The 17,238-nt window shown below is 38.5% G+C and overlaps 1 pseudogene; it reads left to right on the top strand.

Annotated features, from left to right (window-relative positions):
- LOC134362668 (eukaryotic translation initiation factor 2-alpha kinase 3-like) overlaps positions 1–17,238 on the top strand; it is a 66,920-nt pseudogene that overhangs the window by 15,839 nt on the left and 33,843 nt on the right.

The following is a 17,238-nucleotide window of genomic DNA, read 5'->3' as shown; positions in this document are numbered from 1 at the left end:
CAGCTGTCCCAGAATCTTAAGTGAAATAAACCTCTTTTCCTTTTAAATTATCCAGTTTCAGGTATTTCTGTTATAGCACCATGAACGGTCTAATACAAGGGCCTTTGCAAAGTCTGTTGTCCAGATACCAGCGTGGTTGACTCTCTCATGTTTGGGTCTTTGCCCAGATGTTACTTTCTCAGTGGTCTGTTCTGAGCTCTTTATTGACAATACCCTCCCCACCCTACACATATTTTCCAGTCCTTCATCTTGTTCTGTTTTTCCCCTATGGCATCTATCACCTAACATACTATCTAATTTACTTATTGCAATGGATGGAATTATGTCCCCCCAAAACTCACTGAAGCTTGAATTGTGTCCCCCAAGTTTTATGGATTAGAAATTCAGCCCTACTGTGACTGTTGAGAGGGTGGGAAATCTTATTATGATAATTGAAAGGTGGAGCCTTGAAGAGGTGATTGGACTATAGGACCGTGCAGTAGTGAATGGATTAAAAATGATGGTCAGGGGCGTGGTTCTGAGGGCTTTAAAAGAAGAGGAGACTCTGTCTTTCTCTCTCTCTTGCTCTCTCTGCTTCCACCATCTTTCAATGTGAGGCCCCTGGGTCACTGTTGCCACCACCAGATAGTCTTTGGACTTCCCAGCCTCAGAAACTGTAAGCAATAAATTTCATTTTCTTTGTAGATTATCCAGTTCCAAGTATTTTGTTATAAGCAACAGGAATGGACTAATACACTTATTTATTGTGTTGTTTGTCTCCAACAAACAACAGATTTTAAGTTCCATAAGGGTAGTAATTTCTGTGTTTGTTTTGCTCACTTGCCTATCGTAACCACCAGAATGTTCCCGGCACATAGTTAGGACCTCAGTAAACATTGTTAAAGAAGGAAGGATGACTGAGAACGTTAAACAAGTAAGTTTAGCTACCAGGCTTCTAGCTCATAGCGGATTTGAGAAAGCAAATAAGAGAAGAAATGCTTGAATCAGTATCTCCAAACCTGTGTTCCTTGTATCTAAGTCTGTGACAATAATTGGCCTAGATGAGATAGGCCTGGAAAATGCTGCATATATTATCTATTTACTAGAAAATTAGGTTGCACATTAACATATTAATGGCTATAAGAACTCCTGTAGCAACCTCTTCGTGAACTTACTTGATCAAAAGACTCTCTTTTGGTAACTTACTATCATTATGGGACCTTCTTGGCCTAGGGCCAACAGGGTTTGAGAAAAACTGTACTCTGCAGTGATTGGCAGTTCTTTTAAATGACTTTTGGTTGATGGACTGTGCTCCTTCATGTGCTACTCAGAAGGAGGCTGGACTACATGAGGCTCAAGTCTCCAGCTCTTATTTACTCTTCTTTTAAAGTTTTGACCCTTTTAAAGGTTAGTTTCTGTTTTAGGTATTTGGGAAGAAGATGGTCATTCCTTCCCTGGTTGGAGACCTCTTCCAGTGGGACTGAGACCGGGAGAGCGTGGACACAGTTCCTTTCACATTTGAATCACTTCTTGAATCTTTTTATAAACTTGGAGATGATGTTGTTTTGGTTGGAGGAAAATCTCTCACTACATAGGGACTCAGTGCATATAGTGGAAAGGTGAGTGAAAATGTTGAATTTATTTGGGGAAATCAGAATAAATTGAGATAGAAGAAATAATCTCTTAAACTATACCATTACTAGCTGAGGTTTATTATAATTTTCCCCTGAGGATATCGTTTGTTTTAATAAGAGACCTGTGAAGTAGAAAGGGGAAACTAAACTTATCTAAGATCAGAATAAGCAGCAGAGCAAGGAACAGCAGGAGGAAGAGAATTAATAAATACCGTCTGCTGTGTGTCAGGGGCTTTTTGATACATTATTTTGAAATCTTCACAATATTCCTAAGGGTCACATTTTTATTCACATCTTGACACAGGAGGAACCCTCCAAAGATTAATAATCCTGTTCATAAGAATAATTGCCCCTACTCATTTATCTAGTTTGATCCTATAAGATGATCCAAGGGGAAAGTTTCTATTCATTTCACAGATGAGAAAACCGAGACTTTATAAGTTTCAGAAACTTCCAAGGTCAGATTTGACTTAGACCTATCTGATGACACAGTCATGTTATTAAAGGCTTAGCCTTTTCCAATACTAGATATTGGGATATAGTCATAATGTCATGTGCTTCTAAGATTGGGTCTTGTAATATAAATCCATTATTAAGAATAACTAATTTAAAACATTCTTTGTTAAAAAGGTAAAAAATATTTTTTTAACCTCTTAACACCTTGATATGTGAACTTCTTAAATATAGACTTAGACCAAAATAAGGAAGAATAAGAACATAATCTTTTTACGCTGGAGTTTTCAAACTCTGGTGCTTCCTTATCTAAGTGTTAGGCCCATCGCACCTCCTTGCATCCTGCAGATGCTTTTCTGCCTTTTCCACCCACCTGCCTCTGCATTGTGTTGAGGCCGTGCCTTCCTGTCTGGCTGTTTTTGAGTGAGCACCTCAGTCTGTTTACTTCAGTGTTCTCATCTGTAAGACAACAGGATTGAACCCAGTCATCTAGATTTCTGATTTATGTGCTGCTACAAACTTCTGGTATTTTAGTAGGCATGCTTCTTTTTGTGAGGATTTTAGTTTGGATCGGATTGAGTCTTCCTTTTTCTTTTAATGAAGATTTGAAGGAGGTACTTTTAAATACAAAAGCTATTAAAAATAGTTCAAATTTTTAAAAGGCAAATACTTCTGTATATGAAAACTCTTGATTTTTATAAACTCACCTGCAATTTTATTAATGATATTATTGCTAAGATATCACAACTGCTTATCTATTTCTTGTATATCCCATGGAAATCTCCATATGAAGGCTAAAATTAAATCCTTAAAATCATTCCCTAAAATAAATATTCATTGGTACTTTCATGGTACTAAAATTTTTATTTTAAAAGTTAGTGATCTAATCGATGCTTCTTGTTACTTCGGTACTTCTTACAGAGTTTCCTTAATTTGCTTTTACTTTCTAAAAATTACAGAGATTCTTTTAATGTCTCTGATTTCCTGTGACTTGTATCTTTTATTGATTTTATATCTGTCATTTCAGGTGAGGTATATCTGTTCAGCTTTGGGTTGTTGCCGATGGGACAGTGATGACATGGAACAAGAAGATATCCTGCTCCTGCAACCCCCAGAACACTATGAGAGCTGTCGGACCTCGCAGTGCAAGGAGAAGTGTGTATTCAGATAATGTTGCTGCTGGTATTATGCAGAAGGGCACCTAAGACCAAAATTCATCAGATTATTTTTTGTGGAGATTTTGTGTACTATTTTGTTACCCTAAAAAGCATATTACTTTCTCAAGAGAAATGTGAGCCCTGAATTTAAAAGGGCCTCATGGTTATTAACAAATCCTGGACTGAACTTCTCACCATATGCTTCAGGATATGGTAATGAGAAGGATTTGCATATGATGACTCTACATTAGTTTAGTCTTAGGTTAATGATCAAAACCTCATTTAACCTCACTGGCCAAAATTCTTTGAACGCATAAACCTCTTCAGACAAAGTTAATGTGCTTTCTTTGAGCTTGGACCTGTTTGACTCTGTAATTCTGTCTAGTAGGTAGTTTCATAGTTTGTTTGATTACCCTATTATTAAAATAATAATCATTTAACTCTATTTTCTTAAAGCATTAAAATATTTATTTGATCTAATACCTTGTTGTTCCTTCTTCAAGTAATGAATATCTTACGTAATTTTTACATTTAAATGTGTTATCAAAACATGAGATAATCTAGATTACACGTGCTGATCCTAAATCACCTGCTCAGTTTTTTTTTTCCAGTGGCTGGCCAGTAGAGGGATCAAACCCTGGACTTTGCTGTTATCAGCACCACATTCTAACCAACTGAGCTAACTGGCCAGCCCTTGTTAGAATTTTTTAAAACCTAATATTTAAGTTTTAAATTGCCTGTGTAGTAAAAATAACTTTAGATCCCATCTTTATCTTTTGAAGTGAACCAGACTTTCAGATTTTGTCCAATCTGACGCAATACAGCTCAGCTTCCTTTCCTGAAAACTGTTTTCTTGAACTCAGTTAAGAATGTATTTATTCTTTCTGCTTTCACTGGACTCTCTGAATAGAGCTTGGCATCAGCTGACAACCTGACCTTCTCTATCCTGATGGATTTTTGTTTACTTAAGTGTCTGAGCACTCACTGAGCATAAGAGCAAAGTACAACTTAACCAGATTTTGAGTTATCAGAATAGGAAGGGTGTGGGGTTGTAAGATCCACGCTGCTTAAGTATTTCCTTTTTCAATAGTTGTCAGAATTCTTAGGTAGGCCATTTTGCATGTAAGTGATAAGACATTATCCTGTCAACTGTTGTGATTCTTTTATTTACCAGTTATAGAGGAAACATTATTACTACAGGACACTGAAACTTAGGAAAGGATAAATGATGTGCCACATGTCAGTCAGTAGAGATCCGAGATTGGAGCTGGGGTGGTATGACCTTCAGGTTTGGTATATTGTATCAATCACACTGCCTCTTCAAGGCCATGTTTTCATAAGAATCTAAAATTGATGCATTCATCTTGCCTTTTATATTGATTTAGTGGGATATGTTAATTTCTCTGCATTGAATGAAATGTGTCCTGCCTCTAATTGAGAGAAAAGGCTGTTAAAATGCTACCTCAGTTTAAGGTGACTTTGATGTGTTTTGAGAAAATCACTCGGATTTAGAAATGTGAACAGCTGTTAATTTTTGGAAGAAAACCTGTGCCATGGCTGTTGTCAGTCCACAGCTCTCAGAACTGTTGTGTCTAAAGGTTCAGGACAAAGTTCTCATGGGCCGTCTTGTGGCGTAAATCAGCAGAGCTCTCCTTTCTGGAAGGTTTCGTTGATGTGTTCCTTTCTCATCACAAAATTTTAGTATTTGTTTCTTCATTCTAGAAGAATTCTGTATTATTTGGTCCCTTTATTTAAATGTAAATTTCTAAACCATATCCTTGTAAATTTAAGGTGGAATTTTAGTGTTGGCCTTTTTGAACTTCGATATATTCCAGACATGGAAATTAGAGCTGGATTCATTGAAGGCACCTTTACACCCAGTGGGAACAAAGACGAGTCTAAAGTTATTTCAGGTGTGGAAGATGATGCCATGACAGACACAGTGATAAAGGTCTCAGTTGCTGATTGGAAGGTTATGGCATTTACTAAGAAAGGAGGACAACTGGAATGGGAATACCAGGGACCTGCAACTACTGAGCATTTATAAACATGTTTCTTCCTCTTCCAGACTGACCAAACGTGTTGGGTGGATAGAAAGAACTGTCATTGTGGATTCTCAGCTTGTTCTCTATGCTTTAAGAAATTCATGATTTTAAATGGTATTTTATAAGTTGAAACTACATAAATACTGCTTGAACTATTTAAAATCTTTTAAAATTTTTGTTTAGTTTTGTACTCCAATTGCATCTGCCTAGTTGGTTAACGATGGCAAAGTCATTCCCATCAGCCTTTTTGATGATACAAGTTATATGTTTAATGATGAAGTTTTAGAAGATGAAGAAGACATTGTAGAAGCTGCCTGAGGAGCCACAGAGAGGTGTGTACTTGGGTGAGTAGATGTTTCTTATGTAGTGATAGTACACAGTGACATCTAGATTGTATTCTTACGTTGTTCCTTCCTACTTCAGGAGTGCATATAGTAGTTTTAATCTCTAAATACACTCTCTGATTTAAGTTGCCCTTAAGATTTATAGTTCAATTTCCATCACTGCTGTTTTTTCATTTGTCTAGCTCTAAACTTTTAATTTTTATAGCATATTCTTTTTCTCTGTGATCTTTATTAGAAAGGCTTAGAAATGTTCTCATTGTATAGCTTGATTTAAAATTACTTATATATCCTCAAAGTCTACAGCTTTTTATATTTGTATCTGAATTTGTATTTGTATCTATATCAGTTTGCTCCCCCCTTAAAGATTAGCTTCTGTGGTTTTTTCCTATGCATTTATACAACTGATCAAAAAAACAAAACCAAAATTCTGATGTGCTTCTGGGCCAATGAAATTCGTTAGATAATAAAACTATATGAAAAGTTCTGAATCTAATTATTTGAACTAGTTTGCATCATCAGATACTTACAAAATTCTATAGACTCTGTTAATGTGCTGCCCACCCCTCAATCTGAATGAAAAGCAAGAATTTGAAGGAATAACATGTCACACATGTGTTGTGTTAGTATTTGGCTGAATTGTTAGCAACAGCTCGGTAATTCTAGGTGTTTAGGTGAACTTTCTATGAGGAGAAAGTTGCTTTATGTAAGCTACTCACTTCATGAGAATACAATGACTTCCCATCTTTGAATTTTTGTTGGACAGTTCTTCTGAAATTATACCAAAAATATGTTATTATTCAGTGGGAGACATTGTACGGACCTTTGTGTAACTTCCCCCCAACCCTCCACTTTTGTTGAAAAACCATTGAATCAAATTTGAGTGCTTCAGGAATGTTTCTTTTATGCAAAGAGCACATGAAGAAATAACTGGAATTAATCTAATTTTATTAAATCAAAATGAACCTTTTTTAAAAAGGCATTGCATAATTGACAATGTTCTGGTTCAGTCGGGAATGTGTAGAGGCCAGCTGTATCTGCGGTCATCAGTCAGAATTTCAGAAAAGTTTCCTACGAGTCCCAAGGCCTGGTAATCTATCAATAATGAAAATGCAATTACTCCTTTGCTAACAATCAGATGGAAACCCTTAATTCCTAAGTGAATTATAAACTTTTATAGATATTGTTAAAGTATTCAGAGACCTAATTCTGACTTTGTCCTAGTTTTGAATATTGCAGAAATATGAAGTATACTTTATATTTTGCTGATAAACTGTGCAGGTATTTCAGAAGTTCATAATGAATTTTAATTATTATTTAGAGCATTATTTCTTAGAAGCAACAGTTGCTTCTGAAAAAATAAATGTTAATAAAATATTTCTCTTTACATCTTAGAAAAATTCTTAACCATTCATGGACCATGACAAAGTAGCATTTAGCTCTTAACTTATTAAGAATATTTAGGTAAAATTATCTGGTTATCACATCGTATTCTTTGAGACACATAGATGAATTGAATTCAAGTACTGGGCCACTACTTCTTCAATTGTCTTTCCCTAACTTGGGTATGTTTTTTGACTGCACATGTCACATCATATTTTAATTGCTTGTTTCACTCATCTTCTCTATAAGACTGTGTGCTTTCTAAGGGCAAGAACCTCAGGCCATTGTTAGAACTACATGTTTGAACTGCACTGTGGTTGAATATCAGTTTATTCAGTGAATGAGCACATGCATTTTCATCAAAGTTTTAGTAGTTAAGATTTTATCATTTTCTTTTACGTTCTCCTTCCAGAACTCCTGTTTTGGTGGGGTCTGATGAATTTGACAAATGTCTTAGCAATGACAAGTTTTCTCATGAAGAATACGGTAATGGTACACTCTCAATCTTGCAATATCCGTATGGTAACTGTGATTACTCTTGGATTGCAAGAGTACTGAGTTTTAAAATTTTTATTTATTAATTTAAAATTAATTGATCGAATTCAAATGAAGGGAAATTGATTGGAGTATAGAAAATGAAATATCTTGGGAGGCAGTATTGTGAATGGTGGCTGAGCGTACAAGCTCCAAAGTCAGGTTGCCAGGGCTCAGATCCCAGTTTTGCCACATGCTAGGCTGGGCACACCTAACTTCCCTGGGACTCTGTTTCCTTATCTGTAAAACGAGGATGGAAATTCTAATATCTATTCATTGAGTAGTCGTGAGGTCTAAATGAGATAATGCATGTAAAGTCTCAATTAACACTGTGCCTGGCACATAGTGTCAATAAACATTAGTTCTTGTTATCAATTCTCATTTAATTATCATTCTGTATGATATAGACGATATAATATCAGCCTGTATAATGAAGAAAACAGGTGTTTCATGGAGAGCTTCATGAAAATGCTGTAAAGTGAGGTGGTTTTAATTTTGTTCTCAAAGGATATTGGTGCAAAAGTCAAGAATTGGTGATATTGAGCATGAAATACATTCCTGTGTAGTAAATAGCAGTCTTTAGAAGTTAGAATATATTCAGATGTGAAAGTATTTTGAAGAGTTAGTTATTTTATAAGTACTCAAAACTGCATCGGACAAAAATTTAGATTCCTCATCAGTTACCTTAGATGCTAGAACTGGAAAATTATTATATAACTTAAATCAAGTAAAAAACAGAAAGCTCTAAACTAGAAATAGCAGCCTTTATCTGATATTGATCAAAAAACAAGGTAAGAAAGAAAAAAAAGACAAGGGAATTGTGTAGACTGTACCCATACAATGTAAAATAGAAGACAAAAAAGAAAGGCTGTTTCTGCAACAAACTCATTTTGACAGCCTGAAGTGAACCAAGGAGCATGATGGGATGTTTTCTTTTCAGCTTGTGAAGAATGATTAGTGATAAAAAAAATTTGGTATTTTATTGATACTAAGTGAAAGGAATGCTTAAAATATCTTGAAAGAAGATAATTCTTGTATTTAAAGTATCGAATTATTAATAAGATAATGAATAGGATAGTTAAGGTTTTTTTCCCCAGTCTTATTATTTAATATGAAGAAAATTTAAGGTGCTTATGGAATAAAGGAAAATGTCTGTATTAAAGCCAAAAAAGGCAAATGAAGATGTTTGAAATGTGCGAAAGAACAGAAATGAAATTTTTTAAAAAAGGAATTAATGTTATAAGTCATAGGAAAATAGATCACTTTAAAGGTGGGCCTATTTTGGCTTATCTTTAAAATGCTTTTAATGTTTCTTTTTGAAGATAATGGTTATTATCTACCATACTACAAGAGGGAAAGAACAAACGGAGCACACAGATCACAGTCCGATTCCTTGACAACTCAAATTACAACAAGGATATCTGCAAAAAAGATCCTGTTCTCCTTTTACACTGGTGGAAAATGATGGAGTTTGGATATGTTGTCCCCTCCAAAACTCATGTGGGAATCTGATCCCCAGTGTGGCGGTGTTGGAAACTGATTGAGTCATGGGGGCAGATCCCTCATGAATGGATTCATGCTCTCCCTGGGGAAGGGGGGAGTAGTGAGTGAGTTCTCGCTCTGTTAGTTCCCACGAGAGCTGGTTGTTTATAGGACCCTGGCACCTCCTCTCTGTCTCTCTTGCTTCCTCTCTCACCATGTGATCTGCCTGAACCCCCCGGCTGCTGCCACTTCTGCCATGAGTAGAAGCAACCTGAGGCCCATGCCAGATGCAGTTGTCCCAGAATCGTGAGCCAAATAAACCTCTTTCCTTATAAATTACCCAGTCTCTGGTATTTGTGTTATAGCAACACAAACGGACTAAAATAGAAAGAAATAGTTGGAACAATTATGTTTTGTATCATAGCAAGAGCTTTTATTGTGCACAGACTTTTCCATCTTCATCGTCATAGAGAAGACATTTTTTAGAATATGATGTGTTTCAAAGTGTTGGATATATAGAAAACTGTCTGTGTGCTTCTTGGGGGGAGATTAAATGCGCTAAGTTTTACCGTAAGATTGTTGTTGCTAAACTCTCGTTTTCACTTCTCACCACCCATTCACTCCTCAGTCCACTGCAATCTGGCTTCCACCCCGACTGTTCCACTGAAGCTGCTCCTGCCAAAGTTTTCAAGGATCCTTTTGTGACATGTGATAGGTGCTCTCCAGTTCTTATCTAACTGAACCTCTGCGTATCTGATGCGATTGAACACCTCTTTTTGCCCTTTCTTAGCTGGCTTCCTTGACGCCGTGTGCTTCTGGTCTCCTTGGGCGTGACGTGGACACATCAGGATATTATCGTCCTCAGCCTCTCCCAGTGACGTTGGTCCCCTCAGGCTCACTCTTCTCTTCTCATCCCACGGACTCTCGTTGGATGGTCTCCCGGCTCCAGGCATCTCACATACTAATGGTTCCCAAGTCCATTTCTCTGAACCAACTTTCTCATAGGTGCTCCACAGGTACCTCAAGTGAGTCACATCTCAGACTGTCCTCATTTCCACCCCATCCCCATCCCCAACCTGTCACCCTAGAATTTTTCTCTCTCAATAAAATGTGCTACCTACTCGGTCACCTAGGCCAGACGTTTCTTCTCTCCCTCATCAGTCTCCAGCTTCTGCCAACTTCTTCTTCCTAAATGTCTTTAAATTTATTGTCATCTCCACTTCCTAATTTATGATTCCCTGGCACAAACACCATCATTCCTCCCCAACATCACTAAGATAGGCTTTAGCTGGTCTCCATGCCCCTGGACCTCACCCTGTGTCCAATCTGTTCTTCACCCCCTAGCTCTCTAGCTGCATTTCCTGGTTTAAAACCTCCAGTAGCTGACTCCCTGTTGTTAGGCTAAAATCCAACCTTCTCAGAACATGCAAGATTCTGAATGATTTGTGCGCTACGTGCTTGTTACTCATTTTTCACCATCACCCTGATCCCTTCCTCTCCCCCATGCTCGGCCACCATGCTGAGCTTCTTTCAGTCCCTCCCCTTTATCATGGTCTCCCTAAGCCTGATGGAGCTTTAAACCTTGACCTTGCTTTTGTGTGAATATCTAGGTAAATAAAGATTTAACTCTCAAGTAACTTAAATTTATTAAAAGTGGTATATACCTTAAGGGGGGGGGTAAAAATAAAGTGTTATAGGCGTTTAGAATTTTAAGCACCAAATTAAATTCTTATTTAGGTAAATTTGTTATTTCGGGTCTATACGTACTGGGATTCACATTAATAATAATTATTATTATATTTATTAAAGTATAAGTCTTCATATGTTTTTTAATCGTCAGTTATTTTATTTTTATTGTCTGGAACAGAAAGTAGGAAGATGGGGGAAAAACACTAATAGAACAGATAACTTTTAAAAACAGAAGAGAGAGATGGGTTAGCTAAAAGTAGGCAGTTCAAATAATTTAAAAGTAAAATAAAAGTAGACAAGCTGTCAGCAATCTCTCAGGTATAAAATATCATCTTTGATGCTTTCTAGCATAGGAAATGGTGCTATGGTTCATTTTTCATATTACATGGATTTTAGTTACTTTTCCTTTGCTTTCATAGCATGCTTCTTATTATTTTAGTGATACGGGGACAGGAAAAAACATGGAACTTTTCTACTTAATATCTCGGATAGTGGCTTTATGATAGAAAAAACTGAAAATAATAGATTAATGTGTGTATTAGTTAGGGCTCTCCAGAGAAACAGAATGAACAGGAGATTAGATGGATAGACAGATAGATAGGGAGAAAGAAAGAAAGAAGGAAGGAAGGAAGGAAAGATTGAAAGAAAGAAAGAAACACATACACACGTGCACACAGAGACACACATATCAAGAGGTTTATTATAAAGAATTGGCTTTAGAGATTTGGAGGTTGAGAAGTACTAAGATCTGCACTTGACAAGCTGGAGACCCAGGAGGGCTGATGCTTTAGTTCAAGCCTGAAGGCAGGAAGAGACCCATGTTCCAGCTCGAGGCAGTCAGGCAGGAGGAACTTCCCTGACTAGCGGGAGGCTCAACCTTCTTGTTCTATTCAGGCCTTCAGCTGACTGGATGAGGGCCACCGACACGACAGAGGACAATCTGCTTTACTCAGCCTACTGAGTCAAACGTTAATCTCATCCAGAAACACCATCAAGGACACACTGTGAATAATTTTTAACCAAATGTCTGGACATCCTGTAGCCTAGTCAAGTTGACACATACCATTAACCATCACGAGTCCACCCCTGTCAACCTGGCACCCGTATGCATCTCCCCGATATGTATCTCCTTAAGCCACATGTCAGCTCCAGATAAAGACAATAAAAAGGTCGTGGTTCTGCCTAACATGACATAATTAGTCTGCATACAATTGAAAACCCACTGTCCTGATTCCAAGAAGAGAAGGTAAAGTCCTTGAGTGATGTTTCTCTTCTCCTTGGTAGCCCGTAACTTGAATACTATGACATAAAATTAGTAATACTTAAACACTGGGGTATAAAGCCAATACATTGTATGAGTTACTGGGTGGCAGTCTTAACTCACAATTCAGCAAAATCATTGTTCTGTCTCCTGGTTGGATTATTTTCTGCCTCTGCAACTAAGACCTGTAGTCCGGCAGAGTATAAGGTTGTGGGATAGGAAGCAAAAATTGTGCTCATGGGTTACTGGGGGTAATGGTGAGTGGTGCCACTCCCACGTTTACCCCTTCCTCCCTGGACCCGTGAATCCTGGCTGTGGGAGAAACAGCACCATATAGTGAATGCTGACTTAGAGCATGTATGAGTAGAGACTTCTGGAGAACCTTGCCCCAGCCCTGCAAGTATTGCCACCTAGCTGGCATGGTAACCTGGTCTTCAAAGGGCCAATCCACCATTCTGTCAACAAGACAGCTACTTCAGGTTGGTGGGGAACGGGTAAAACCAGTGAGCTTCATGAACAAAACAAAATTTACTAGGTGACTAACAAACGCTAAGGGCTACTTTAGTATCCTTGCTAATGAAGATGCAGGCTAATAGGTTAGTGGCTGTCAATACCAGCAGGCAGCAAGAGAGAAGGAAAGAACAAGGCTCCAGCAGCTTCCATCAGGAATTCACTACTGAAGCCGTTCGTTGTTTACTCAGCATCTACTCTGGGCAGTTGTGTGCAGCCCAGTATTTCAGGCTTCAGGAGAAATGAGAAGACTGGGCCTATCCAGGAGAAGCTTAAGATCTGGGAAAAGACAATATGAGGTAAAACACAAACATGCAAGAGAAAAAGTCATGAACTGAGGGACTACTTCTGGTTGTGATGATTCAGGAGGGATCATAAATGAGGTCACATTTGAGTTGAATCTTAAATTGTGGGAGTTAGTGAGGTAGAGACAGGGACAGAGGTATGGGGATCATGAATAAAGAAGCACTTGCAAGGCTGTTGTGAAGAGAATTAGAGTGCTGTACTCTAAAGCTGAATTAGGCTTAAATCAAGTTTTCTTTAACATTATTCCATATGACGAGTAGGACTATTGTTTTTAATTTAGGATTTCTATGATAATAGTAATTCTAATACCTAATGTTTATTGGCGCCTGCTTTCTCCTAGGCATTATTAAGAGCATGAACTCTGGATTCAGTCATGAATTCAAAACATAGCTTTGTCTTTTATTAGTTGGGACCTTAGACAAGATGATACTTATATTTATAGGGTCTGTAATCATGTATATGATGCTACTCTTTCTAGAAGACATGTTCATTTTTATATGTGTTTTTCTTAATAAGGGAAGATAATTCAATTGGCCCTTCAAGAGTAGGATGTGAACTTTGTGTGCTTTTGTGTTTGGGGAGATAGCTTTGTACTGAGGTACGCTGACTGGCTATTTTTAGGAATACAGATTATGACTCTTCTTTCTTTGTGAACGTAATTGGCCCATGGAAGGTGGAATCTCTTGCTTCTCTTCTTTAACTCCATGCTCTAACCAGGTGAGGCAACTACTAAATTAATATGTGTGCAGTCATAAAGTAATAAACTTTCCCTTATAAGGGACACCAAAGATCATCTGATTTAACTCACCCCCATAGGGCTGAAATAGTTTCCACAGCAAGCATGCATGCATTTATTCAACAGACATTTGTTAGTACTCAGGGCCTGGAAATACAAAGAGAAACAAAAATGCTTTTCTGCATTCATAGCCCCCACAACACAGTGGCCATGGGATAAGCAAGGTGCATACAAATAACTAAAATATTGAGATTAAGTCTAAATAGTTCTATATACTATGAGCAGAGTGCTATGAGAACATTAAGACTGGGTCTGGGAAAGCTTTACAGAGGTGAGCAGAATGAAGGAAGAATAGGGTTTCATTAAGTGCAAAGAAGAAAGCCATCCCAGTAGAGCAAAAAACAAAAGCAAAAGCCCTGAAGTTGTGAGAGAGAGTAGTGAGAACTGATTGGAATGGACAGTGCAGGTCAGCAAGGTCAGGCAAGAAAGGGACAAACAGGCTGCAGTGTGGAGGTCCAAGTGTAAGTGACAGATGGTGGGTAGCTTCTGTCTGAATAGCTTCAGTGGTAGACATGCTGACGTGGGAGTCAATTCACTTGATGCCAGCTTTCAGGAAAAGTTAGAAAGATTTCTGGCTAAAAAAAATACTTAAATAATAGTAGGATTGATTAATTTTCTTCCACAGAATTTACAGGCAATGATAAAAGATTAAAATACATTGTTCAGTTGAGCACAAAATGCCATAGAAAGTAAAAGTTTAGAGGATTAAGAAAAAGATATTTTCAGGGCTGGCTGGTTAGCTCAGTTGGTTAGAGGGCAGCCTCTTAACACCAGGGTTGTGGGTTCAGATCCCTGTACCAGCCAGCCACAACAAAAACAAAAACAAAAACAAAAACAAACCAAACAAAGAATAAGATATTTTGGTAGATGATGGAAAGTATTGAATAGGACAAATCAGTAATGCAGTTGCTGTAAGAACAAGTAATTAGCAAGCAATTCCCAATTAAAAGTTTCTCTTTTTTTCCCCCTAGGAAATTTGTAAGAATATGTTTGCTTCATTTATAGAAAAAGAAAAACTAAGAATGCTGTTAGTAGAATTCAAACTATACTCTATTAAAATAAGTTCTATGAGTTTACTGAGTTATGTACCATAAGATTGAACTGATTTTTAACGTACAACACAATTTAAAACTATTGCAAACTTTAAAAAAACTTACTTTTTAAAAAAGATATCTAACAGATTTTGAACCAGTTTAATGCATGTGTCATGGTGGCTTTGGAGTTGTCGTTGAGGCTAAAAACAAAGTAGATGACTGCAATTATGCTACCAAGAGGATCCATCTCCCTGATAGGCAATGGATGATACTTTTAGTAAATTTGGGACCAGCACTACTGTATCTTACCTATTTTCTGACCTTCTGAATCTTCAGTTCTAAGTGCCTCCAGGTATTTGGCTATCTAAATGTCGTGATCTATACAGATTGCTTTATATATACTTAAAAAACATGCCCTTGTTTTTGATTCTTAACAACTCAGGACTTTTCCAGTTACATATAATAATTATAGACTTTAATAAACCACAGCATTTAAAAAAATCTGTATTTATTGTGGTAAATAAGGAAAAGTATTAAAATAAAAACCATTTGTATTATATTTTGTCTACCCAGTAACAACCACTATTAACACTTTAGAGTATTTCCTTTTGATTTGTATTTCTAGTCATAAATGTACCTAATTGGTAGCACAGTTACCAATACTGTACAGTTTTGTCTGTTGCTTCCTTCATTGTATCCTCAGCATTTTCCATGTTATTAAGAGTATTTTATTAAAATACTAAAACACATGAGCCACTTCACTGCAGGCCTGCCTAGCGGCCCTGTCCACCACCTGAAGCAGCTGGACAAGTCGCTTCACCACAAGCATCCGTAGCCGTTCCACCCAGCACCCAGAAGCAACTGGATGGGTCACTTCACTGCAGGTCTGCCTAGTGGCCCCACCCACCACACACAAAGCAGCTAGATGGTTCCCCTCCCTGCAGCCCCGCCTGCTGGCCTCATCTGATTCCTGAGAAGCAGCTCAGGAGCTCCAACCTTGGCAGTTCAGCTCCTGAACTGCAGAAGAAAGCACAACCTTGTGGCCACAACCATCAACACTGCCAAGCCCCAGAGCACTGTTGCTATCCCTGCCCCTCTCCCTGCACAGAAGTCAATCCCACTCCCTGTCAATGCCCAGCCCTGGTGCTACCAGCTCCACCATGCCCAGATTCAGGTGTTTCTACATTTTACCAGGCAGGGGGACAAAGGAAGGAGGGAGAAGCATGGACCCAGGAGAAGGCTCTGCCTGAAGGAAAGAGGAAAGAGAAACCCCACCTAGAGTCATCCGTTCTATCTGAGGAGCTTCAGTACACACCAGTGCACCTATTAAGGTCACAGGACACTAGCCAGGGTGACAGCAGGTCCACCTAGGATCACCAACTTCAGCCAAAGAGAGACAGGACACCCAGGCACTTCTACCAAGAGCTCAGGATCTCACTCATGACTTCGATAACCCAGCATAGTGTCATTCACTTCAGCACAAACCACTGAGTGCTCCAGTGCCTAGGCCACAGAGGAACCCACAGACAACTCCAATGTGAAATACAGTTGGAACAACCACATGGAGTTTACACTACTGCATCTACCCAGGACCAAAACTAAAACACTGTACACAACGATTGATATAAAACATACTTACATGAAGGAGTCTCTTCTCAAACGTCACTGCAGAGTAACAGAAGCAACTGCTCCACCAGATTCCCAGATATCAACATAGGGACTCCAGAAATACAAAGAAAAATAAAGAAAAAGAAAAGGTGACACCCTCAAAAGAATACAGTAATTCTCCATTACCAGATTACAGACAGCAGGAAACCTTTCAAATGTCTGAAAAGGAATTCATGGCAACAAAATTAAGGAAACTCAGTGAGGTGCAAGAAGACTCAGACAACAAAATGAAATGAGAAAAACAATCCAGGATCTGAAAGAAGAATTGTAAAAGAGAAAGATATCCTGAAAAAGAATGTAGCTGGAACTGAAGGATTCATTCAATGGAAAAAAAATGCAACCAAGAGCTTAAGCAACAGTCTAGGGAAAGTGGAAGAAAGAATTTCTGATCTTGGAAGACAGTCTTTTTGAAAGAACCCAGGCAGACAAAAGAAGAAAAAGAAAAAAATTTAAAAAACAAAGAAAATTTACAAGAGCTATCTAACAACCTTAAGCATACAAACATCCAAATTATGGGTGTTCCAGAAGAGCAGCAGAACAGTAAAGGCATCGAAAACCTATTCAACTAAATAACAGCAGAAAACTTCCCATGTATTTCAAGAGACATGGACTTCCAGATCCAAAAGGCTCGAAGGGGCAGAGGTGGGTCCTGCTCCACAGAGTAGTGGTGCCTGGTCAGGGTCTCCAAGGTTGGGGAAGGGTCCGTGATGGCTCAGACTGCTCAGGGATGAGCCACATGGACAGGCGGAGTGGTGATGGCTGCAGCTCCTGCTCATGTCTCCCCAGCAGCCTCTGCTCCTCAGCACCAGCCACTTGGCGGGAGAGGTGGGCTGGGTCCCTGCAGCCCTGGATTCAGCACAGTGGCTCTCAGGGTAGGAGGAGACCATCATCCTACGTGATAGGTTGACCCACGTCATGACCTGGCCGAGCTACCCAGCGAGATCCTCAGAGCCAGGGAGGCTGGGA

Source organism: Cynocephalus volans, chromosome 14, assembly GCF_027409185.1.
Source record: "Cynocephalus volans isolate mCynVol1 chromosome 14, mCynVol1.pri, whole genome shotgun sequence".
NCBI lineage: Eukaryota > Metazoa > Chordata > Mammalia > Dermoptera > Cynocephalidae > Cynocephalus > Cynocephalus volans.
Note: the sequence above shows the minus strand (reverse complement) of the source record. Positions and strands in the feature narration are given on the sequence as shown.